This window comes from Empidonax traillii, unplaced genomic scaffold, assembly GCF_003031625.1.
Source record: "Empidonax traillii isolate 1590-97213 ecotype Southwest subspecies unplaced genomic scaffold, ASM303162v1 scaffold325:size649781, whole genome shotgun sequence".
NCBI classification, from domain to species: Eukaryota; Metazoa; Chordata; class Aves; order Passeriformes; family Tyrannidae; genus Empidonax; species Empidonax traillii.
In genome coordinates this window covers 424,763-447,866 of record NW_020955518.1, presented here as the reverse complement: position 1 = coordinate 447,866, position 23,104 = coordinate 424,763, and the positions used below count along the sequence as shown (strand labels likewise).

The window sequence follows — 23,104 nt, the reverse complement described above, 5'->3', positions numbered from 1 at the left end:
GCATTTGGAGAAGGTTTCTTTCAAAAATCATCTTTTCTGTTTGATTTGAGAATCAGTGCTAGTGCTGTAAGTCTAGCAAGTGCTGTAAGCCAGCCTTCAATCAGCCTGTGTGTATTTTAAGAATTGTGCCGACTGTTACAGCCTCAGAGATACCTGGAGATTTGGTCGAGAGAAGCCTGTCCTAGTTTCTCGGGGTAGCCAGCAAGGCGTGCTTGTTTCCCAGTTTAATGTGAGCCTTCCCAGTCTTTATTTGTCAAGGCATTTTCTTTGAAAGATTGCAAAGCTCCAAGCAACCAGTTAATGCATGGGGGAAAAGAGAAGTCAGAGTGTAACATAGCAGTAATCCCTGCAATTAAAAGTATATTAATAACTGCACTTCGGCCGCGGATGGAGTACAGCAGGGTGGGGTTTGGAAGGAGGGCCATCCTTTGGTAGGGGGACTCCAGCCCTGCTGCAGAGAGGGCTATTCACTTGTCTGCAGCTCTTTGGTTATAGATGTGCAGTGCTGGAGGCAGTGTGCAGCAGCCTGGTGCAGGACTGGCACGCTGTCCCTAGTGAAGACCAGTGCTTACTACTTGTGGCATTTTCTTGTGGCAAGTAAATGTTGGGGTTTAGTCATTTGCCTATCAGATATCTGTTAGGCTGGGGGTTTTGTTTGTGTCACACAGAGGGTGTAATGGAAACCATTACTCATCTTTCCATCCCAGCTCTCCACGCTGGGAAAAGGCAATGTAAAAAGGTTGATGGATCTGTCCAGACAATCCTCTGGATCTTGAGCATGCCAGACAGGCATCCCAGAGCCAGGAAAGAAATGCTGGGCTTATTCAGACCCTTCTTGAGCTCTGATTTGGAAGTGCATGTGCTCTGCTCACTGTGAAACGAGGTCTCGTCAAAGCAGGCACCAGGTTTCCAGCAGAATCACACTTGATAACCAGGCTCTTGGACATTGTTGTTCCCAGCATCACACTACCACCAAAATATGCAAAAAGCATCTCTCAAAAGTAAAAGCATTCCTTTCTGGAAAAGCACTTGGGAGCCATTCATCAGCTCTTTATTTTCACCAAAATTTAATTAGAATTTCCAACTACTTTATTTATTTTTTTCTGCTGTCATCTGAAGTTGCAAGCAAATTTTGTGAATCTCTCCTGCTATAATCTGTCACCTGTTTGTAGGCATCCTCCTAGAAGTGTCCTTTCTCCATTTCCCACGCGTGTACAGATGAAGTTGATACAAGACCTTCAAGATGTCTTCAGCAAGTCATCTCCTCCTAAAACAGGATCCACTCTTTTTGTCACCCAAGGCCAGTTCTTACTTATTATTTCTATTTCAGAGCACCTCAAGACACACATCAGGTTGATGAAATGACATAAGGCAAAGCTGGCGGCTGTGCCGAATAGTTCATAACCATGGAGGAAAACTTGGCAGAGGGGCAGAGAAAGGAAGGGATGAATTGTTGGTAAAATGTGAGTCTGAGTGTTTGTCTCGTTAAGTTTTGTACACCTAGGAGCAAAGAAGTTAAATGGTATTAACAAAAACAGAAGCAATATGGGAAGAGGACATTTACTGAATTTAGAAATCAATTCAATGCTCTTTCACTGTTAGTTGAACTTTATTATTAAAAAAAAAAAAATCCACCTTTTTGATTTGGAGTCACCCAACAAAACTAATCCTTGGCTCAGATGGATGTTTGACTTAAGTTCTGATGTTCTCTTTTTCTTCTTTTTAAACTAAAAAAACCTTAACTTTAAAAAAATGATACAGTATTTGTAGAATCAATAGAGAAGCTGACCCAGATAAAAGTGCACAAAAATTGGTTTCATGCCCTAGAACTCTTCCTGCTTTTTGATGCAATGTATCTGATCCTTCAAAAAGGACGTAACATACAGTGATCTCAGCAGCTTTGAAGAATTGTTCTGCGAGAATAACAAGGAGCACTGGAGAAAGGGGTGTGCACTTATACGTTTTTTTCCCCTCATTAAATATACCATGAGACAGAAGAAATTTAATGTCATATTGCTGGTTATGTGGAAAGATAAGATAAATTTTGTATGAAATCTGATTTTGTCCGATTTTTAAAAGGTGAAAGTACATTTCTTCTGAACAGCTCATCACAGTAGGATGTGAATTGCATGTTCAAACCTGCTCCTACTGGAGTGAGTGGCAAAGGTGTATCGAAGTAGTAGTAGGATTCTCTCTCAGAAATGTAATTATGTCCTAGATCCTGAATCAGGTAGAAAGCTGTAAAAAATATCTGCTGCTCCAGATGTTTTCCAGTAGAATCATAGAACAGTTTGAGTTGGAAGAGACCTTAAAGATCATCTAGTTCCAACCACTCTGCCATGGGCAGGGACACCTCCCACTAGACCTGGTGGCTCAGAGACCCATCCAACCTGACCTTGAATACTTCCAAGGATGGGGTATCCCCAAGTTCTCTAGGCAACCTGTTTCAGTGCCTTGCCACCCCCACAGTAAAAATTTCTTCAGTATATCTAATCTAAACCCAATCTCTTTCAGTTTGAAGCCATTCCCCCTTGTCCTGTCACTACATGTCCTTCTAAATAGTCTCTCTTCATCTTTCCTGTAAGTTCCCTTCACATACTGGAAGGCTGCAATTAGGTCACCCTGAAGCTTTCTTTTTTGCAGGCTGAACAATCCCAATTCACTCATCCTTTCCTTATAGGAGAGGTGCTCCATCCCTCTGATCATCTTTGTGGCCTCCTCTGGACTCACTCCAACAGGTCAATGTCATTCCTGTGCTTGGGGACCCCAGAGCTGGATGCAGCACTCCAGGTGGGATTTCATGAGCGCAGCAGAGGGGCAGAATCACCGCCCTCAACCTGCTGGTGATGCACGTTTGGCTTTCTGGGCTGCAAGCTCACGTTGCCAGCTCATGTCCAGTCTTTCATCCACCAGCACCCCCAAGTCCCTCTCAGCAGGACTGCTCTTGATCAGTTCCTGCCCCAACCTGGACTGGGGGTTTCCCCAACCCAGGTGCAGCACCTTGCACTTGGACTTGTTAAACCTCATGAGATTCCAATTGGCCCACCTCTCAAACTAAGGAGGATCCAAATTTTAAGTTGATTCCAATACAGGACTTAGATCTGCAGGAATCACACATTCAGTATCTGAACCTCTGTAGCTTTGGCTTCCAAAAACATCCCAGGCTGTTTAGGGCTGTAGACCAGCACACATAACAAATCAGTGTTCAATGTAGGCATTGGTGAAGTGAAGGTGATAAATCAATAGGAGGGATTTGTGGGCCCGAAAGACTGGCAGGCTGTAGGAGAGTTTCATTCCATCCCTTTGTATTCTTGGCCTTAAAGTCTAGCTGGAGGGGAAGGATGGGCCCAGAGTTACTGATTCTGAATTGAATAAGCAGAGGCAGTGCCCAGGCTGTGCTGCCTGTCCCCAGGATAGGGAGGAAAGACCACAGAAACAACTGCTTTGTGGGGATTTCCACAAGGTCTCCCAGTCCTTGGGACCGAACCATTTTTTTTAAGTGCTTGGTGTGTGCAGACTTTTCCCTTTTGTCTCCATTTGCCGGAGCATGGGGGGACTGAAGAGACAGCGCTGGAGCTGTGCAGGGTGGAGAAACGCAGCAGGCAGGAATGTGCCATGGGAGATGCTCCAGTCAAACATATAGCAACATACAGGGGGCTCCAGGCAGCCTTTCCTATGGCCTGTTTGTGGTTCTGTTTTTATGTGTAGCTGAAAATAGGTCACCAGGCCCAAATATGTGGGGCTGCTGACCCAAGTGCATCTCACTGAACTTTTCAGATAAGTCACAGGAATGCTCTTACTAAAAGTAAGAGACTCAATAACATGTAACATTGCTGGTTTTCATGAGCGAATGAAGCATAAATACAATTATTTAAGAGGAGCAAAGTGATTTCTTGTTTACACCCTGTGCTCATTTCTTTATTTTACCCCTTTTATATTGATGGCCTATGTGTTTGGCAGGGATTTGCAAACATGTTGGTGCTTACAGCCAAAAGTAGGAATGGTCTAAACAACCCGAAAAGGGAAACCCCTTCCCCTTGTATTTATTTTTATGGCAGCAAAATGTAGTCATTGTCTGGTCTTGATCAGTTCTCCTTTTTTCCCTTTGAGTTGTTTGTTTTGTTTTTCTCTTCAGCTTGAGGGTGGAGAGAAACAAAAGAGGGAATGAATTAAGAGCAGGAGAAAGGAGTGACTGCTGTGGGCTGTGTCATGTGGTGAGGAAATCAGGCTGAAACTGGAGAGACCAGGCCAAACCTAACAGTCGTACTGGCAGGCCTTGAATTGTGTCACTCTGACAGTGGATCTAAGCAGTGAAAATAGCTGGTGATGTTTCTGGCTGCAGTCCAGCATCATCCATATGTGAGATTGTGCTGATGGGCTGCTGCTCACAACACTTTTCGTACCTGCCTGCTCTTAGAGGCAATCTCAAAGGATGAGCCCTGTCCTTTCCAAATTGGCACATGCATTTAGACCATGGGGACTGATGTGGGGTAGCTTATTTTTGTATTGCATTCACTTCAGTTCTCTCTTTTGGTCTTTCCACTATAGCACTGCTGTTATTATGGGCCCAGGTATTTGGTGGGTAGAGGAAGGAGTGTGTGATTTTCTGGCTGTGTCCTCAGTGTACAACTTGCACCATGTCTCTCCAGCAAACTTGTCTGACACCTGGATGAATCTGAACACAGGGACTGCAACACTACAGGCTTGGGGAGGACTGGCTGGAAAGCTGCCCAGAGGAAAAGGATCAGGGTGTGATGGTCAACAGCCAAGGAACATGAGCCAGTGTGTGTGCCCAAGTGGCCAAGAGGGCCAATGACATCTTGGACTGTATCAGAAATAGTGTGACCAACAGGACCAGGGCAATGATTGTCCCTCTGATGAGGCTGCACCTCGAATCCTCTGTCCAGTTTTGGGTCCCTTGCGACAAGAAAGACATTGAGGTGCTGGAGTGTGTCCAGAGAAGGGCAATGGGCCTGGTGAAGGGTCTAGAGCACAAATCTTAAGAGGAACAGCTGAGGGAACTGGGGTTATTTAGTCTGGAGAAAAGGAGGCTCAGGAGAGACCTTATCACTCTACAACTAACTGAAAGGAAATTGTAGCCAGGTGATCGGTCTCTTCTCCCAGGTAACAAGTGACAGGACAAGAGGAAATGGCCTCAAGTTGCACCAAGGGGACATTTAGATTGGATATTAGGAAATGATTTTTCACAGAAGGGATAGTCAGGCACCGGAACAGGCTGCCCAGGGAAGCGCTGGAGCAACCATCCCTGGAGATATTTAAAAGATATGTAGATGTGGCACTTAGGGACATGGTTTGTGGTGGACTTAGCAGTGCTGAGTTAAGGGTTGGACTCAATCGTAAAAGTTTTTTCCAAATGGTTCTATGATTCTGTAAGAGGATATCCCGTGGTGTTGAAAATTAATTAGCAGGTTAACAGTCTATAGTTTGGTTGTTTAAAGTAAAATAAAAGTTATTGCTGTACATATGTTGGGCAGCAAAAGTGTCCAACAACAGTGCAGCAATTGCTGTGTTGGAAAACAGTTAGAAATCATTGTTCTGGCACAGGAGGCTCTGACAAGTGTTTTCCAACACATTTATTACTATGAGCAAGTAGGTAAATAACCAGAGGGTGAGTCTGAAATGCAAGGTTTAAGAGAAATGTGAAATAGTTTAACCTTACTAAAGGCCAAATAAATTAATAATGAACTTCCTGTTTGCCAGAATCCTACAGGACATCACTGTCTCTCTCTGATGGAATTTTTTTATGTGGTCAGATACTCTTTTTCTAAACCCCTTGCTGCCAATTTAAAATAGTATATGAGACTGAGATTTCTCACCCTTCAAGAAAACACTTTGATTTGTTGAAAGAAGCTAGGAACAGTTAAGAAGATAGGAAAAAAAGGAATATACCTTTCTCTGCTGACATCTGTAACTGGGGGATGTGTTGAAAAGTAAATATAATCCGCTTGGAGCAATGCTTTCCCATTCTCTTTCATTCTGGTTCAGTGCTCTGGTTCCCCACAAACTAGATTTAACAGTGGAAAGTGAGATACAGAAGGGCTGTGGGACCTCAGTGAAGACGTGGGGGATCATCCACCCGTGCTGGGCCGTGGAGTTAATGTTATTGCTTGTTTGCATATGTTTTAAGAGAGCACTGAGATGAGAAGTGGCAGAGTCATTGTCCATCTGTCCGTCCAGTGCCAGGGAAGTCAGGCCAGGACCCTCACCAGCCCCCGTTTCACTTTGCAGCTGAAGCCAACTGCAGCTGCTGTTGGCAGCCAAACCACTTCTTCTTCCCAGCTTCAAGTAAAACTGTGGATGGGCACATCCTGGCCCTGAGCAGCCTGTGGCTGAGAGGTTGGAGCAATCCCCTGGAGGTGCCAGTCAGGCAAAGGTGGTCTCGATAGCTGCCTAGGCTTCCAACATGCTTTCTGAAATCTTCTAAAGCTCTAAGAGAGGGAAAGTAGTTTCTATGACAGTGCTTAACACTGAAAATGGGACTAAACCCATGAAGTTTTTTCCTTTTTTTTTTTTGCTTTTTGCTCTTATGTACTCTTATTTTGCTATTACTTGCTCTTTGCTTATTTTTATGCTTCTGAATATTTCCAAAAGCAGATGGCAATATTAAGAAGGCAATGCAAAGAGGGGTTTGTTCAGTTCCTGTAGATAATAGAAGTTTATCTGGAAGAAGGAAAGGCTGGGGAGCTGCAGCATGGTATAGCCTTGGAATGACTCTATGGGACAGCTTCTGCTCACAGATACCTAAAAATGGTACAGTGTGGATAAAGGCCTTTTGAGAGTAATTGTCACCCTGCTGAGGTGGAGAAGACAACCCTTGGCAGGAGCCTCCTACTCTGTGTTTTCCAGGTCAGCGCCAGTGGTTTTCCTGGGGAGCTCAGGGGCTGCCAGCAGCAGCTGCTGTGGTGTGGAAATACCCATCTCCGTTTCAGTTTCATTCAAAAGGCTGGAGAAAGGCAGATGAATGCTGAGTGGCACAGGGATAAGACCGCTGGGGATGGAGAGGTGGGAGGGATATCCCATGGCCTGTCTGAGCATCACTGTCTGCACAGTGCGTGTGCACTTATGCAGAGACCTTGGAGCACTGAAGGGTTTTTAGTGGCTCTTTCAGTGCATACTTAAGTGTTTGATGGAAACTTTCAATTGTATTTTAAGTGTCTGTCATAGGGATGGGGGCAGGGATAGGTTAATTTTATTAGCTTTGTGAAAAGGTGTTGAAGGTAAGGATGCTCATGAGCATGATGCTCCATTGCTCTGCAGTCTGCCAGGTTTGATGAATGTTTAATGAGGACTGGACCAGCAGCCGGGAGCTGTTGGGGCTCTTGGGATCCGTTGAGATAACTGGGATTTTCAGCATGTGGAGACAGATGACTTTCAGGAACATTTGTATCTGCTAATCATGCTGTAATAACAGTCTGCAATCGAGAGGCTGCAAACCCCCCATTTCCAACACAACTGTGCATATTTAATTCCATAGAAAGCATTTATAGTCTGCTGTTAGAAGTAATTCAGATCACTAAGGTAGTAATTTTGATCATGGTAGTTTTTAGGGAACTAGAGGTATAAGCTGCACTGAAAAGTTAATAAATGCCTGGTGCGATACAAACACTGAGGGGTGAAGAGCAGGGACATGATGGGGGGCTGTCAGTGCCTCACTGTGCATCCCGGCCTCGGCTATTCCTGCCTTGCTGAGCCAGCAGCAGAGAAAAGCAACAACCCTGGGCCCATTAGGTTGATGAAGGAAATTTGTCCTGACCTATTGCCTGTACTACAGATTTTGGGCTTTGGGGCAGTCAGGCCATGGTGATGGGTCACCAACACACCAGCAGTGCTGGGGGGAAGCACCAAAGCCTGGTGGGGCTGTGGAGGGTTGGCATGACCTGCTCTATGGCTGTACTTTCAGTTGACCCCAGGGTTTAAACCACCTAGCTGGCATCTTTCAGGAAAAGAGGTCAGGAGGAGTGTGGGTTTTATTTTCCTTCATCTCGAGCACAACTGGGGAAAGCAAGTGCTTTCAGGGCTCCCAACTCTGTTTCTCTCTGTAAAATGTTCTTTTGCAAAATTGATCATTTCTGTAGGTTGAGAGAGTCTCTAAGGAACTTTTCTGTCAAGCATCTAAAAAGTACTATTATTTCTCTTCCTTGCTGTAACAGCAGCTCGAGATTTACATTTTAGCTCACTAAAGATATCTCAACAATCTCATTTTTTGTGAGAAAGTTCATGGCGAACAAAGCAAACTAATCCCATTTTCAGGTGGTTGGTGCTGTAGTGTCTGGGTTGCAGAAACCATGTGGAGTGCTGGTGTTTATCAAGTATTTTAAAAGCCTTTTTGTTTATTTTGTTTTGTTTTGCTATGAGATGTTACTTTTTTTGGAAAGCATCTAGAATAATGAAGCAGCTGGTGGCTGAGCCTCCTGCTCGGTGTGCAGGGAATGAGGTATGGCTGGGGTAGCTGGAATCATTCACTGCGTACTGTGGACCACATAAACACACAAACAGGCAATTCCTGTGAACCAGGAGGTGGGTGGTAACTCACAAACCACCATTACCTGTTCTGTATGTGTACTCACCATGACACCACATGGAAGCCAGCAGATACAGATCTCCCCAGGTCTTGTCCATTACTGTGAGGTGTTTGTGTGGCACAGCTCGTGCAGATGAGATCATGATGCCTGCATGAATGCCCTCCTGTGCAGTATGGAGGTCTGAATTTGCCTGATTCCAGCATTGTGATGCTCTCATGTAAAGGAGAGCTGCTTCTCCTGCCTTGTGCTGGCTTGGAATAAGCATGCCCCCAGTGGGAGGCTGCTCAGGAGCTGCCCACACAGGGATGCTCAAGACAAACAAACTCAGGCAAGGTTTTTGTCAGTGACTTCCTAACTGTTGAAAAAAATTCAATGTTTCGATATGAAACATGTTTGTGACTCCATCATGGCACTATTGCCTAACTCCAGGCATTCAAAAGCAGTAGCAGATCTCCCAGAACCGTGAAATAGCTTGAAAGATCTGAAATATTTATGTATATATTTATATACATATATTACGAGCTTGTTTCTGAGCTGTTATATTAGATCCAAATCATGTTCTCATAGCCACGAGGGGCAGAAACTTTTTGCATACTTTCTGAAGAGGATCGTGCAGTACGAGTACAACAGCAAGGGATTGGATTTAGTAACCCTGGAGATTTCTTTCTGCTTTATGTTTCCAAAAGTGGAGATCCTTGCAGAAGCTGTACCAGCTGGGTCTTTAGGAAAAGCACCAAAATTTGTGAGGCTCATTATACAGTCCTAAGAAGCAACAGCTCCATACATACATATTTATTTTAATTAACTTTCTAAGCAGAGGTTTGAGATCAGGGGAAGGATAGGGACCTGTGTTTCACTGTAGGTGATTTTGTCGTTCTTTGAAAGTGTTTTACTCATAAAGGTGGTTTTAATTCTGTTGGCAGGTTGTAGGATCACTTCTGTGTGTTGGACATAGCACTGAAAAAGCAGAGTTTCAGATAGTGGTTTTTCTATAAAGATAACCAGACTAAGCCCATTAAATACAGAAACAGCTTCATGCTGACAACCTACCATGTGAGAATGGAGAATATGACCCAAAAGAAGGAGAAAGAGCAGCAGAAAGTTGCCTGCTGAGTCCAAAAGTGGTGGAGGTGTAAAGAGCACAAAATCTGCAGCTGTCCCTTGTGTTTATTTCTCTTTTACAATTCAGTGAAAGTAGCAATTTTTTGCCTTGCTCTGAGACAGAGGAAAGCGGGAAGCAGCTTCCCTTTTATCTATGAATAAACATGCAGCTTTTTCTAGTCTCAGCTCTTAAAAAATGGTTATGGTTGTGTAATAGCTTCTGGGTTCCCAGCTCCTCCAGCAGCCAATATAATCTATCAGGAAATCAAGTCATATCTTCTTTTGAAAAGAGCCAAAAAATACCAACCTAACCTGCTGGGAAGGAGCAAAAGACTCCAAGTGATTTTTTTTCAGGTTTGCCAGCTGACCTTCCTCTGGCCAGATAACAGAGCCTGGAGCTTGAAACTCAAATACTGAGTTTAAAAAGCTTGAACTGAAAATGCAGGTTGTGCTCATGGTGCTGCTGAAGCAATCAGTCAGCTTCTGCCTCTTTTCTTGGGGGGCTAGCAAAGTGGTTTGCTGCTTATGTTTCTTTTACTCAGAGCAGTCCCATGACTATTCTGTTATCTCTTTACCTGTTCTTGCAGACCTTCAGGCACAGTGTTTTTCAGGTGTGTATACAGCCACTGCCAAAGGGGAATTTTTTTCTGTCAGTTCTGCTCTTGCAGCTGCTGAAGCTAAACTTTCCTCTCCTGTTGTTTCAGGAGGGGAAAAAAAAAGCAAAAATGAGGAAAGCCAACTTTAGCTTTGGGACAGAGCAGGTGAGTCCCTTTAAGGAGGAGAAGGACAGTTTTGATGGCATTTCCCAATAGGTAAAGAGTTTGTTCTGGTACATGTCAGCTGCAGCAGATGTTTTGTGGGTATTTCCGATGCAAACCACAGGACATCAGCGTGTGAGTACTCTCCACTGTTGCTTGGTTTAAGAAATGTGGATGTTTTTTTTCCCCAAGAGGGCCCCAAGGTTCATCATGTTACTGTAAAAGGGCTGGAGGACCAATCTTTGAAATTCTGCTTGTCAGTGGTGGTTAGTGGGAAAGGGAATTGCTGGAATTCCTGTCAGTCGGCATTCCCGGCTACTAGTGAAAAAGCTAAATCATCAGTCACACAGTGGAAGGGATGGCTGATCCTTTCTCCTCTTTTACTTTTCTCCTTGATTTATTTTCCCTCTTTTGTAGGTGTCAAAAGTACTGCTCACCTTCAGAGAAGTATTAAGAGCTGAGACTCCCAGGATGTAAGAAATCCAGTGCTGTGAGTGAGTAGCCTTTTTTTCCTGTTTTCCTTTGCATGGGAAATCCAAGCTTGCCCAAACAGAAGGAGAATATTTAAATTTTTTTTTACTTTTAAAGACACTTCAAGAAATGTTTACAGCAAGCAAATCCAGTCTTCTGGAACCAGTTGAGTGCCTTTGGCACCTCTTTGCAACCCACAAAATAAAGTCAGCATTGTATTACCACATAGGCTGAATAATTATCTTACTGCAGATATGAACCACATGAATGCATTTAAATGAGAATATGGTCAGCAGAATGGACCATTAGCACCATCTGAACCTTGTTTGTTGTTTCCAAGCCATTGAGAGACACAATCTTGGTGAAGATTTGAGGCTAGGTGCTTGTGTGTTTTGAGAGTCAGGAAGAGCCCAGATTGGCTGTGAGGTTATTTTTGTGTGTGTGCACCACACCCCAGCTTTGTCATCAAAATGGAAAACTACCCAATATTTGGTTCTTTCCTGATGTGATAAAATAGCTTCAAAGGAAGTTTTACATCACAGGAGACACCTGCACACTTGCTCCAAAGCAGCTTGGCCAGGAGCTTTTACATATATATAAACCACCACCCGCATCCCCAAAAAAGTGTATATGTAAGGAGCATCTGCACTATGACCTTTTTCTGAGCATTGCTAAAGGGTCTGAGCTGTGGTTTCCCATCAGCTGTGCCTTGTTTGCAGCTCTCCAGGTGGACCAGTCAGGGCTGCATTAGACCCAGCTCAGGAAGCCCCAGCTGGAGTTCCTGATTGTGTGCCTGGTGCAGTGTGGGCTCCTGGGGCAGCTTCTCTGGTCTGGTGAGAGGCTGAATAATAGGGCAGACATTTGGACTGATGGTTTGGATGCTATTGTTCTGGGCTTTATTGCTTTCTGTAAGTAAATTACTTTTTTGTAAGTAAATTTTCTTAGTAGAGGGGTTGAATAAGGGGATTTTTTTGAGGTTTTTTAAATCAGATCAACTCTCATCCCATTTTTACCCTGTTCTGTGGTGATGAAAATTTATGGTTACTTGGAAATCAGTGGAGTTTTGTTTCCATTTTTATATCAGTGGCTTACAGCCTGTCTTCTGTTACAACAACAAAGTCTATTTGGGTTAGAGCAGAATAAAACCCCAAATTGAAATCAGCCTGAAAAAAGAAAGGGTTGTGTTTTGTTAACAGGAGAGAAACTGAGTCCATCCACGTTTGGTAAAGACATGGTAAAAATTTCTTGATAAACACCTAGCAAGCATTCAGAAATTGATAAGCAAAAAAAAAAAAAAAATCCTACTTTCAGCCTTTTGTGAAGGATCCCAGCAATCAGTGCAGTTACTGGGAGAAAAGGGATGCAAAGTGATGACCATGTTTTGTATTGATCATCCCTCAGAAAGGTGGTCCATGGTTTATATTCTTTCTTTGAATCGCATATGTTTTCTCTTTACTCCTTAGTGACTGCCACAGAAGACCTGATAATTGAGCTGTGGGGTTTATTTTTTGTCAGTCACTTACAAAGCATTGTACAGGATGGGTGGGCTCTGGCCTGTTTTTTACAGATGTGTTGGCTTCAGAGAGATGGGAAGAGTAGACAGTGCTGATTTAAGTGAAGAAAATTCAGCAGAAAGATGCCATGTGTACATATTGTGTCTCTCAAAGTATATCCACACACGAGAAGTGCTTTTTGCTCATCTCAAAAATAAAATTTTCTTGTTTTTCTATTAGGTAGGCAGTGTTGAAATTTGGGAAGCATTTCTATGCTCCTAATGAATCTATATCCTAATGCACCCCTGTGGTGGTTGCTTCCACAAAGGGAATAAATGTAGGGATCTTCTCCTGCCCTTCAGAGGAGGGCTGCCAGTCCAAGGTAAATGTTGTCTGTGCTGTTAAGTGAAAGCAAAGCAGCAGTGCTGAGGAAGGCATGTAGTCCTCGTGCCTCTGATATATGATAGCTGTGTTAAGAGGATGAGAGAGAAAACAAGAGCAGCCTGCTTGGATGCTGCCCAGGTAACTGGTGTATGGTCTCAGATGGCTCTGAAATTATTGCAGCAAGATGTAGTTGCAGCTCAGGAATGAAAGGAGACTTTTAAGTTCTGTTTACCTGTCTCCTCCCACTCTGGCTGCATGACAGAAGCCTGAGTGAGGAACTGGGGAGCATGAGATGGCTGCAGCAGAGCGGTGCTGACTGAGAATCTATGTCCTGCTCAGAAGCTCAAGGAGAAACCAGAGCTGGAAGAACTCAGTTCCTGTACGTCTGCTCTCTGCGTCTTCTTGCAGTATTGCCCTGCAGAATGTTTCAGGGTCAGGTGTTCAGTGAGAGATTTGGTGGAGAGAAAGGAAAGGAGGCTTCTTTGCCATCTCCTTTTTTCTGTTTGCCTGCTGGCACTCAGAGGTGGAGCTTGCCAGCAGCTGCTCCCAGAGGTGCCGTCCCCTGCAACGGATGGCAGTGTGGGATGCAGCAGGGGCTTAGGGTGGCCTTGACTGACACCCATTCAGAGGGGACCTAAACAAAGAGGTGACATGCTGTATTATGAGAAGTCAGAAATGGTGTTGGTTTGGCAATCTCCTGCCACTTCTGGTGGGCTTGGGGCACTGATGAGCAAACTGTGAGTGGTGGTTGCTTCATCTGTTAGGCTTTAGTTCACCTTCCCTTGTAAGGCAGCATCTCTGTTCTGTTATTTAAGAGCAATGCCCTCTTTTTTTGTGTGCAGGATTCCCCTGATGAAGTTTTGTTCTCAGAGCAGTCCAAGGCAGAGCCGTCTGTTGGTGGAGGGCCAAGCCCTGGGAGGATGCAAGCAAAGGTTCCCTTCAGGTTATATGTGCTCAGGGAGAAGCATCCCCAGCTCTAGCATGGTAGTGTGGTGGCTCTCTGACCCCGGGTCTCTGTGCCAGGACAAGTTGGTGAGGTAGCTGCAGATCAAGGAATACTCAGGGTAGGCTGCAGCACTGAACTGCAGAGGCACAGCAGGTCTGGCGGCAGAGCAGGGAGGATAGAGAAGCACTTTTATGTATTGGAAAAATTTGGGGGAAAGTAACTTGGAAAAATTAACTCACTTATGTCAAGGCTTCTGGATTTATAACTGTAAAGCAGGCACTTGTTGCAGTGAATTGATCTTTATCAGATAAGATTTAGATGGGTTTGGGGTTATTTTTATTACTTGGAGCTTGAGCAGTGAATTCACAAACATTTTCTGCGAAGAAGATGACAGCAGTGTATCCTAGGAGTGCCAGCACTGCACACAGAAACAGCTTTGCAGAATGCAGCAGTGGCACTGCCTCCTTGCTCTTACATGGGGCGAGGGGTTGGGCAGCAGCTGCAGGAGCCCTCGAAGGCTGAAACCATCACTTGTACTTGACACCAGAAAAGCCACCACTCCAAACAGTGCACTCCCCACAAAATCCGTGCACATTCTCCCCGTGCTCAATCAGCTGACTGTCTGGAAATGTTGGACAGACTTTGTTTTATTTTTGAAAAGGGAGGGGAAATACTGTTACAACTGAAGAATAGAGATGTGGAGGAGAAGTTGGTTAGGGAGCAGGAGAAACTTAGTCAGGAGAGATGAAGCTTAGCCAAAAGCCTCCATTTCAGTTCCCAGCTGAGAAGGGAGGAGGAGATTTCTTCCATGTAACTGCAAATTTGGAGTTCATATCTCAGCTGAGGGGAGGAAAGAGGGCAGGTTTTCCCAAGAGCTGAGTGCTGCCCAGGTTTTGGTGAGAACAGGGTTGCTGCTGCCTGACTCCTGCAGCCCCAGTGTGATGGTCCTTTGGGACCTTACTCTGTAGACAGGAGCTGATGGTGCCTAAAGAGGCGAAAGCAAATTTTGTTCCGTTCTTCTTGTTTTTGATAGTGTCTCTTCTTCCTTTTCTTTTCCATTAAGTATGATGTCACAAATGACATCAGTCCAATAACTGCTTGCGGTTGTCATAGTCACAGCCTGTGACACCCAAACAAAGCAGCAGGAAAGTGAAGCTGGCATACAAATGCTGTAATATTAATCACATTCCTTTTGGTTAATAACTACGTGGTTATGTATTTATTTTCCATTGGAAAAAAAGAGGAAGGGGGCTTAAAAGCAAAAAATTGAGTCATTTAGGGGGAGGAAGGGGGTTCCCAACTCCATCTGAGCAACGCAGCTCAGATAGAGTGTTGCCTCCCAGTATTCTTCCCCTAAGCCAACATTTCTCTGGACCTCAACTACTCAGCTCTCTCCTGCAACTCTTCCCATCACTGCAGACCATGTGGTGATGGTCCAACATGAAAAGGCAATGGGAGACATTCCACTGCCTCTTAACACAAGCTGTGTCCCCAGGGCAAAGCTTCCCAAGGACTGGCAGTGAGTGCCAGCAGGAGCCACAGGTTAGCCAGCTTTGGCTGCTGGATGGCTGAGGTTGTCATTCTTGTGGTGTATGGACAAAGTGTAGAAAGGTTTTTTCTTTATCTGCAGGGTTTAGATGTGATGGGGGAGTGGTTGTTTGTGGTTCTTTGTTCTGTTTTGGGTTTTGAAATCTGTAAAATAAGCTATTCTGGGTGAGCAGCAGAGCTTGTTTGCCCTTGCAAGGTTTAATCTCCACTCCTTTGGAGTCTTACATAGTTGGCCTGATGGTAGGAAGGCACTTGCTGCAAGAAATTATGCCAATAATGAAATTTAAAAATTTTTACAGAAATAGATCTGGTACAAGCGCTTCATTTGCAAGACAAGCACTAGAGGCAGGTGGTCGGGGCTTGCTGGGCAGGAGCCACCTAAGCCCCTTGCTGTTGTGGGAATGTGGGGAGCCACCATCCATGATGCCCTCACCAAAGTGCCATCCACCTCTGTGCCCCTACAGGAATGTACTGACCCAGAGCGCTCCAGCATGGCTTCCCCAAAATATGTGGGCATGTGATTTGTGGGATGAGCCCGGATAACCACCTAGCCCTGCCTGAGCTGGGAGCAGTCAGCAAGCACGCAGAGAGCAGAGTGTAGCAGGGAGCGCTGACCGACTCGGGGGCTCTGGATTCTGGCATTCGGTGCCGTGGCTCCTGCCGGCGCTTCCAGGGGGGTGCTCATTATATAATAGCTGCTGGTTGATTAATATGCTGTGAGTCAGAAGCGCCAGGGTATTTTAGCTTTCTCTAGTTGCTATGGCAACGTTATTTTAACAAATAGCTTTTTAATATTTAATTAAAACTCAGCTCTTGGCAGGCTGGAGTAAGAACTATTACAATTACTACTACAAAGGGTTAGCAGTGAAGTGTGTTTTGGAGTCACGTTTTTTGGTTGGGTCGGTGTTGTATGTCCCCCACTCCGATCTGTCAGCTTCAAAAAATTCAAAAAAAAAAAAAAAAATCACTAATTTATTAGTTGTGAGAAATGTATTCTTGTTCCCAAGACACAAAGCAAATGTAATGCAAATCTGCAGTTACTCTTCACAATTGAAGGTTGTCACTTCTTTCAATGTACGGTGCCAAGGCAGCTCTCTAAGGATGAGGCGATATGATGGTGTTTATTAATTGCTGCTTTGTCACTGGTGTTCCTTCTTCTACCTTTGCCTTGCAGATGAGATCATTCCCATTTTATTTGCTTCATGTTCCCTCTGTGTCAGGTTGGATGCTTTTCCCTTGCCAGCTTGTGGAGGAGGCTGGTGCTGTGTCCAGATCAGGCTCTGGACGGATTCCTAGTCTTTTTTTAGGTGAGTTCCTCTGCTCCCTAATACCAAACGATTCTGCAACGGAGACAAATGAACAGAGAACTCAGTCTCTGGAGAAAAATAAATATTTAACAACTCTCTTTGTAAATACCCTTTATTTATAGAACAGTTGCAGGTTCTATCGTGCTTGATAAATGGGGATGCTTTTTATGCAAGAATTCTGCCTTGAGGGACTCAGTGGATACTTAATGTCGTCTGTGATATAATAATGAAATAAATGTGTCGCTCTCATGGGATTCCCTTCCAGCCCCTATTTCCTATGATTAACTTCAGTATTGCGCAGTTTGTCTCTATTCACATTGCATTCCTTAATATTGTGCTGAAACCTCATTTGGAAGGTAACACCTTTATTTCCTGAGGGGAGGGGATGGCTGCAGAGACTATATGTACCTCTATCGTGTTATCACCCTGGTGTCTCGCCAGATCCTTGAGGCTGGTGAGCTCAGCCTCTCACTGTCATAAAGGCTTGGATAGTGCTGTTATCCCACCTTATAAACAAGTAAAAGTAAACCTGGAGAGAGAGATTAGTATGTGTTTCACCCCAGCGTCTATAAGCTAAGCAGTTTTTCTGTAGTAGCTGTCTGACCACTTCCAGCATTAGTTGAAATACTGCATTATTTGCAGAGGTGTTTTGCCCTGCTTTACAACAGATGTTCAAGGCAGGTCACAGATGTAACACTCAGAGTTGTCTCTCCCCATGTAACTCTGAGCCATAAACTCAGATGGGGAAAAATTGGACCAGACAACTGCCACCCTGCACCGAAGATCTTCTATGCAATTTCTGTAGGTCCATAACTGTGTCCAGGCTGGAGGATGTCCTCGCTCGTTGCACTGCTCTGGTCACACAGTGTCAGGTCCCCAGTCCAAAGCAGCACAGCTAATCTCTGCCATACATTTCTCACAGCTGTGCAAACCCTGTCCCCAGGCATGTAAACTAAGGTGCAAAAGATTTGCCTAAATCCTTCTAGCAAACCAGGAAGAGAACTAAGGCTTTCCTTCCTATTTACACTGAAGATGTGTTGTTGCAAATGACAGTGATAATATTATTGCTGTGGTAATACAGCAAACAGTATGGCTGTGTCAGGCAGTTCTTTAAAGCATCTTTCTGAGTTGCATCCCATACTTATTGCTAAGTTTTTTAATGTCTTTTTAAACCTCTCTGCTAGCTGACATCAACCTCAAGGAGTCCAAAGGTGATCCCAGGATGTGGTGGAAGTGATGGAAGCAGGGGGTCTCTGGGTGTGATAGTGACAGCCACAGAGCAGCACATGCTTTCAGCCACTTGTGTCAGCTGCTGATTCCTGAGAGGTCCAGGAAGGAATCCTTTTTATTTTCTATCAACAAAGATCTGAAACATACTGCAAAAATATTTGACTGGTTTCATAGCAAACATGGGTCTCCATGAGGCTTGCAAGGCAGTAGCTGGATGGCAGGAGGTCCTGCCATGCTGGAGGGGCATCATGGAGGGACAGGTAGTGACTGTTGTGGGGGAAGCTGATAAGCAGCTGGATGAAGCTGGCATTGCCATGGAGTGGAGGAAATGAGTGCCACTACATGAACAAACACAATCAGGCTACCCCAGAGGGGTAAGGGGGGCTGAGGGGTTTGAACTAAACACCCTGACCAAAGGGAGCTTGTGGAGCCACTCCTGAGGAGGAGGTGGGAAGAGTTTGGTGATGGTGACTGGCAAGGGTAGGAGTCTGAGCATGGTTTTGAATATCAGAAGGTGGTGGGTTAAGTAGCTGAAATGGGAATTCTAGTGAGAAGGCAGAGAAATAACACTTTTACCTGGAATTTTCATTACATGGTCAAATTTTGGAAAGGATACAGAGAAAAGTGCTGCAGAATAGCAGTCCTGCTTGGGCTGCATGCTGGAGTCTAAGAGAAAGAATACTGACAGAACAGCAGATGGGAGAGCAGGGAAGGTTGGGAGCTCCGCCACCCCTGAGCAAAGGTGGCCTAGAGGTGAACAGTGGGCTATTGGGGAGGGATGGCTGTGCCAGGAGTCTGTGTTGGTTTGGGGGAATCCTTGATGGGTACTGCTCCTGAGTGCTGTGATAAGTGGCAGATCTGGATAGTCAGATCTGCTCTGGAAAGCTTATCCCAAGGACGAAAATTTGGTTTGTCGGGTGAGGCGGTGGGGAGAAGAGGACGGGTGCCTGCATTTTTGTTTGGGTAGATGTGCACTGGAGTTGTACTGGAAAAGCTGAAATGTGATTTACAAGGGGAAATAAAAGCTCCACTGCAAACGCAGACTGATGTGAAAGAGTTAAGCTGCCAGATCCTCAGCTCAGCCTCACCATGTGGGTGAAATGTGCTATATAGATCTTCAATTTACAGTAATTTGGGACTCAGTTGTTGTCTGGAGAGGCATGACATGCACTCTGGCAGATCTGACTTCCCCACCCCTGAGTATAAAGGTGAATCCAGGCTGGCAGTGCTCAGAGATACTTCAGTAACAAAGACTCCCCCAAATGAAGCCCAAGAGCCTTTCTTTTTTTGTGGTTGTTTAGGATCCATGCACATATCTTGCATTGCAAGTTGGTGATCTTGCCCAAATTCCCATGTTACCAAGAATGCAGTCTCCCCCCCTCACCTAAACACTCCCTGCACTTAAGTGGGAGCAAAGCCTGCCTTAGCTGGTCCTAACTATTTAAAATGCTATTTTCGTGTGTCCCTGATAAGCAAGAACATCAAGGGATGGAATAGAGTCAGGTGAATTAAAAGAGATTTGAAGTGACAAAAATTGCAATGAAGTTTCCTGGAGCTTCCCATCTCCACCTGTTCCAATTCTTTCCTTTACCTTTTGCTGCCATCAATAGTTTTTGGTAGTATTGTCTTCGCTGTGGCTGCTCTCTCATGGAGATGTCTGTTGGAAATCAGGAGGTTGATATGTTGAAAGGAGGAGCACTTGGGCCTGTGAATCTGCTTGTGTGTTGCAGAATGTGCTGCTGTCTCCTAACCCAGCAAATGCAATGGCAGTGAGTATCACGTGCTTTGCATCACCAATAGTTTCACACAGTACAACTGTGATATTTGCAAAGGTAATTGTGCTTAATCCCAATTTTTCTGGTAGTGGCGTTAGGGCAGAGCATCACATAAGTGCTGAGCATAGTAGTGGTCTCTGAGTTCACTCAGTTTTCATTGTCAGCATTAGTTATGACTCAGGTATAAACAATCTGGCAAGTTTCCTGTCTGCAGTTCTCCAAGTATGGTCGTCTGCTTGCGTGCCTCAAACCAGACTGTAACTGTGTGTGCTGCACTCTGAAATTCAGCCAGGTTTGCTACAGATGAATCAAACCCTGCAGCACTCAGGACAGCTGCGTTTCAGATGCTGCTGTGCGTGTGTATAGGGAAGGGCGAGGAGCAAGTGTGGTGCTCAGGATCTACTACAGGAGGAGATTCAAGCTCTAGTAGGATAGGGAATAGTCTTTCCTTTATAGTCTTTATTTTTATTAATATTGGATTAAAATGTGTTTTATATGATTTATATATGTGATTGTATCTAGTGGTTGTGTATTAATTATTATATACTATATGAATGCAAAGAGCGACTGCATTTTTTTTTTACCTCTGTTACAAATCATTCAGTGCACTCCCATTTTGATGTGACCTTACCCTCCTGTTAGGAGAATTTTCCTGTCTGACTATCCAGGACCTGTACCACCTGAGCTGGGACCGAAGCCCCTTCACAGTGGGCAGCTCCAGTGAGCCATCCCACTTGCCCCCCTACACTCACACAATCAGATGAGGTTTCCTTACCAGCTGGACCCCAGGTTTCTCATAGAAGAGTCTCAAATATCCAGATCCTTAAAATAACTTAATTGTGGTGCAAGAACAAAACAACAGCTTGAGCTGGGGGCCTCCCAAAGAGGGACCCCAAACAAAGGGTTGAGATCTATGTAGTGAAAGTCTGGACTCTTCCAGCTGAGGATTTGGCTCCTGTTGCATCTGAGTGTCTGGTCACCTGGCTTCCACAGAGGTCCTCCGTGCCCTTTATTATGCCAAGGGTGGGCACCCACTCTTGCCTCAAGCTCCCACCACCCAGAGCTGAACCTGCAGCTCACACTGCAGCTGCACCTTGAGCTACTGGCACTAAATGTCTTCCTCAATGACTCTGATGGCTTTCGATTAAGTAAAAGCTCTCTGAGTGGCCATGGGCAGGCCATCCCTCTGATACTGGAGGAGTGCAGGGAAGGAGCAGCTTTCTTCTTTGATCTTGCTCCTACTGGAGTCAGTAGCTAAATTTCAGAGGACTTCAATGAGCCAGGATCAGTGCTCTAAAAATACTTCCAAGGCACTTGGGAAAAGCACTCTTGAGTAAATGAGGAGCAGCCCTTATGTGCCTGCAGGGCAGAAGGGAGCACACCCTTGGTAGGTGTTGCTTCTTTATGAACACATCCTTTTGGTGCATATTATCAAAAAGAAAGAAACTTCTGCAGCAGCAGTGTAATGGGTAGTGCTGTCTGTTGTAGCAATAAGTTTTGATCTGTTACTGTAGAAATTCTGCCACTTTTTATACGAGAAGGCCCAAAAGCCCCTTCCTTTGCTGTCAGTGAAAATCTCAACCTGAAGGGTGTGTTTTGTTTGTGCCATGAGGATCTCTGAGCATCTCTTTCCAGATGAGTCTGGATGAGTAATTGTGTCACTTGGATGACCTCCTGACACACAGGTTAGCTTTGTGCTAGCCCTGACCGCCAGAGGTGGCAGTGAAATTAGAGATATATATTCCCTGTGTGTTAAAAGCAGTGTAAAGCTTCCAGACCCTGCTGTAACTTACATCACTTTCAGGGATTCCAGAGAGTGGTTTTGAGCATAGGAAGGAGACAGGGGAGGCTGGGGGTCAGATTTGCATCCCCTGGTATGTGATGTGTGCCCACAGTGGTGGCACGGGTAGGCGTAGGGATGGTGGGGCTCATCTCCTTTCCCAGTGGAAAATGGCTTCAATGTGTCCTTAAGCCTGAGGGTGACCAGAGGAAAAAACCCCGTGCTCAGCCCCTGAGATGGCCCCAGCACTGCTCTGCGGTTGTGATATATCTGGTAGACACAGAGCTGTGCACTCAGGGATGGGATAAATGGAGAGGACAGAGATGGTGACCTCCAAACAGCTCCTGTGGTGGCAGACTGAAAGGAAGCGGTGTTTTAGCTGTGCTTTGTAGAGGGGAAGGTGACTCCAAAAGGGCATTTAAATAACAAAATAAGTAGATGGTAATTTGAGGGTCTCTTAAGCTAGTTGCAAAAGTAGTAAACATGAAAAAATCTCATTTATAAGAGCGTGAAGTTTCAAGGCTGCAGCTCTGAGCAGCATGCCGGGGCTAGGAGTGCCATGGAGCCCTGTGATTGTTTCAGTGTGCTGGTTTGCTTCGGGCTCACGGAGGGTTCATTCTGTACCTGTATAGCCTCCCTCTGTCTGTCTGTTCTCTCCTTGCCCAGAGGTGCTGGGTCTGTGAGAGAAGGCTCACTGGGCCACTGGCAGTGACTGGAGTTTCCCACTTTGCTTTTTTATTTGCTATGAGTAGGTTTAGCTTAGGAATTACCCCTGCAAATCATGGTCCCTACTTATGACACCTGGCTTCTGCAACACATCGCTTGTCTGCCAGCAAACACATAGCTGTGCCTGTCGGCTCTCTAAGGCCAGTCACAGATACCTGTTGGAACTGTGGCTTCTCCTCCTAAAAAACTCAGTCGATTTGCTGTGCTCTGGGACATGACAGGGGGACAGAGCACTGGGCTCAGTTGTCGTGGCCTCTTCCACAGCTGCCTGAAACGCTTGGTGGTAACATCAATGTGATGAGCTCCTGAGCAATGTACAGCATCGACAGCACAACAGCTGCTGGAAAAGTGCAGAGTCCTTTTGCAAGAGCCCTTCTCAACACCATGAGCACTGAGATGATGCCATACCAACAGCCTGCTGGCTGTTCAGCATCTCCCCTAACATGTGCTGCTTTTGCGTTGCTTTCAAATGCCAGAATTTTGCAATGAATGATTTCAGGTGCATCAGTTCTTGCCCCCTGCAGTGCATGTTTGTGATCTTGTCTGGTCCTGTGTAGTGTCTGCTCAGGTGGAGGCTCCTGGGGCATTTTGAGCATTACAGTATGCTCACATTTTGTGTTGTCACCATGACTGTGCAGCACTGGCTCTGTTTTGGGGGAGCAGCCTCATTGGTTGCTGTCAATCTACTCTGTTTGCTTTTCAGGAAACTCTAGCAGAATTAAGCTTGCTGGCACTGTCTGACACTGCTCTGTGCCTCTGCTCTTTCTCAAACACTCAGCCTTGAGAGCTCTAAAAGGCTGGTCAATCCCCAGGGTTACCTCACAGGAAACAGACATTCAAAGAGTTCACGTAATTAGCTGCACTTTCCTTTTTAGATACCACCTAATCTGCTTGAGTGAAGGAACCAGCTGTCCCACTTGCTTCATCGAGGCTGGCCTGGGCCTTGTGTAAAGACCTCAGTGTGTGTCCTGGGGCTTTCCCTGACTCTTCCTGCTGGTGGGAACCTCAGCTGGGATGGCAGCACAGATAACATTATGGCAGG

The 23,104-nt window shown here is 45.2% G+C and overlaps 1 protein-coding gene across 3 annotated transcripts in view; it reads left to right on the top strand.

Moving 5' to 3' along the window:
• Positions 1-23,104, top strand: part of ZHX2 (zinc fingers and homeoboxes 2) — a 76,144-nt gene that overhangs the window by 21,142 nt on the left and 31,898 nt on the right. Inside the window, exons 1-2 of one of the 3 annotated variants that reach the window (XM_027891670.1) lie at positions 7,706-8,538; positions 10,820-10,892. The gene's annotated coding sequence lies outside the window, so the exon portion shown is untranslated. Of the gene's footprint in view, positions 1-7,705; positions 8,539-10,819; positions 10,893-11,592; positions 11,782-23,104 lie in introns of those variants that run through there. The other 2 variants (XM_027891669.1, XM_027891671.1) reach the window with 2 other exon arrangements.